A 3,301-nucleotide genomic window follows, 5' to 3' on the forward strand; every position below is an offset into this window, starting at 1 on the left:
CTATACTTTTAACTACTCATCTTTCTTGATGCTTTCCACATAGCATTCCGGTCGGAAACAGAGATCCCTATAATTTTATAATAGAGTGTACACTGTACTGCGTAATAACCAAATGAAAATGAATTGAATCGGAAATTTTATTTTTCAGTCGTTGTTGATTTGTTCGTTTCCATAGTTACACCGACGCGCATCTGTTTGTCGACGACGAGTCAATGTTTACCGCTTTGAATTATTAATAATCAGCTGACTGTTGACACCGCGCGGGAAGGGAGAAAATTATTAAATAATATTACAAAGCATGCGATTCGCAGTATCCTGCAAAACGACGACGTTCGCCGACGGTTAATATTTATCGTATATCAACGACCACGTTGTCCACAAGAGAATGATGTTATAACGAGAAAGGGAAAATGCAAAGAAAACGGCAATTTTTTTTATTAACGTCGACGAGAAATCGAAAAATCGCGCCCTCGTTGGTTAGGTACCGTCGTTTTCGTGTACACCACCCCGGTGTTTCGCCGTCCTTCGAGTGATCGTCGAGTAACCAAACCTACTGCAATTGATATTCAGTCCGTCGTTCAACTCGATATGATCTCGAAAAACATTAACAATAACAATAATAATACCGTCGGCTGATTATTATTTCGCGAAAACATCCGTTGCAGTGCGCGGCCAGACCGCACCGGCCGCAAAGACTATATAATATTATAATACTGCTACGATGCGGTCGCATTTTTTTACGCACAAACAGCGCATCGTCGCATTCCGTCTACTCGAGTACTCTTACGAACGGATGATGATGTAGTCGTATTCTTTTTCCTTCCACCGCCCCTACTCTCTTTAAGACTTTTTTTTTGTTTTATTTTGCTTTTTTTTCCGCTTCTTTCCGACTGGAAAGTACAAAATGCCGATCGAAAAAAGGGACTCAGTTTGGCATGTCTGCGCGCGGCGGAAAATACGTCTTATTGTTATTATTTCTATGCGAGCGGCTCCGTGTGTACGAATATACGTATACATTCGCATGCTTACATATACGCAAAATCAAAAGATATATGTATGTGTGTGTGTGTGTGTGTGTGTGTGTGTGTGTTTGTGTGTGGAAAAAAAAAGAATAAATAAATAAAATAAAAGGAAAAGGAAAAAATGAAGAGCAGAAGAAGCAGACGGTATATCTACTGCGCTCGAGCAACGGGCAAGAGGAGACCGCAGTAAAGGCGGTGGCAGCGATAAAAAAAAAATTAATTATTTTTATCCGGCCGACCGATTCCGCGAAACTTATCGCCGGGTCGCCGAACCGAACAGCGGATTATCGCGGAGTTCAAAAGAAAACGAACCGAGTCGATCGGAACTCGCGCACCGTCGGCGGTGCCTTAATATTTATAATGATTTATTGAAGTTTTCAGTTTGTCAATAACAAAATGTTTAATAATAATTGTAATAATAATCAATCGTTTTTAGCGTTTCACGTTTTGATTCACATCAAAAACACGTCGTTTATGTATACATGGTATATACGTATACGTGTAAAATGGCCGTCCCCCGACGAGGGTTCGAGAAAAGTAATTTTGTTCCTCGTTAAATAATAATAAATACATCCGCGTGTGTACTATAAAGCCGTGCCCTGCAGGGTCACCACCGCCTTCGTAGCACTAGGACATCAATACTTTAGACTACTGCTACTACTACTATTTAGACGTAGACTTTGCCGTGACTATAATCGACGCGTAAAACGGAAACGCGCTCTTTGTGTACGTATTCGTGTATCCACGGTGCAGATGAAGGGCGAATCATGGTGACGTCATAGATCTGAAATTCGCCTAAGAGAATGCAGCTGTCAGAGTGGAGCAAGTGACTGAACACTGAAACCAAAATTATTATTATTATTATAAATTATATATTAATAAATATTTTTAAAACTATACTAAAATGCTTGAATTATGTTTAGAAACTTGGTGGTAGATGGTGAGGGGGTTAAGGGTGAATTATCATATCCTCTCTTACCTTACTTATCCAAAAAAAAGTGGTTAGCCCCCCCCCCCATTTAAAAATCCTGGCTACGCCACTGCGCAGCGATGCCCGTGTATATTTGATTCAATATTATTAGGTATAAATTCAAAATGTGTAATCGCCGATAATATCAAATTTCGGGTTGTAAAAATATTTTCAAAATACTAAAACTATGATTTAAACTCGGAACGCAATTATTTTTAACCTCGTCGATCGTTTTTTCATTTTTAACTAGAATTAATAAACCTATTAAAAATTTCGACTACATGATACAGTTGTCTTGATTTTTAAACATTTTGATTTTTTAGTAATACCACGTTTTTGATTATCGACTTTCATAATACTAGTATTATTATTATTATTACTTTAAGTCTCTTGATTGCGATCCTCTTCTATCTCCTGCTCCATCAATTTACGTGCAGTAGGCTGTGATTTCGGCACATGATAGCAAATTAAAATGATACCTTAAATACATGGGACGTAACCCATTTGACTATTACATTTTTAAAAAAATTATTCCAACTAAATATTACGTTGTAAATAGTACTAACCATAAGTGCCGCCAGAATTTCTGTCATAAGTGCACAGTATATACGCTGATTTCTAAATAATACTTAAATTATTTAAGTTAAATGAGACTGAATATTTTTTCAAATTGTATGACAATACAAAATTATTTTATTTTTTTCAATAACTTCAAAGTAATGCAGACTACTAGAAAATCAAATAATGATAATGACAGTCTGTATCATAAATTTTTAAATTTTATTTTTTTTTTTAAAAAAATCCAAGGGGATACAAACGCACCCTCTTTGCACTCCTCTCGCGACGCCCATGGTACTAACCACCTTGCCGGAAAGAGTTGATACATTGTTGATACATTATTTTAAAACGATCAACGCCATCCGTAATGTCGGAGGTTCAGTGTGACGCCAAGTCGAAAATATCTTACTCCATTGATTTGTAACATTTTATTACAATTTGTTATTAGTTTTTACAATATTTTAGATCCTCGGTAGCCTTTATCTATATTGAATACTTGAATACCAATACTACTTACTAGATACTTAATATACAACGATTAAACCGAAATCAAATAACCCATCGTTATTAATGAATGTCCATCTCGTGCATACCGCAAAATAAAATTAATGAAATAAATCGTCGAATCCAGTATAAAAGTAAGCATACAAGGTAAAGTAAGATATTTTCATGGCATAGGCTATTTCGTGAAATTATTTATTGAGCGTAAAATGTAATTCCCTGTTACGCGATTGACTTGAAAATTACATTG

General features: G+C 36.3%; 1 pseudogene; it reads left to right on the forward strand.

The window, feature by feature from the left end:
• Positions 1 to 3,301, forward strand: part of LOC112694278 — a 7,778-nt pseudogene that overhangs the window by 3,927 nt on the left and 550 nt on the right.

The sequence above is a fragment of the Sipha flava genome, unplaced genomic scaffold, assembly GCF_003268045.1.
Source record: "Sipha flava isolate LNK unplaced genomic scaffold, YSA_version1 126_pilon_pilon, whole genome shotgun sequence".
Lineage (NCBI taxonomy): Eukaryota > Metazoa > Arthropoda > Insecta > Hemiptera > Aphididae > Sipha > Sipha flava.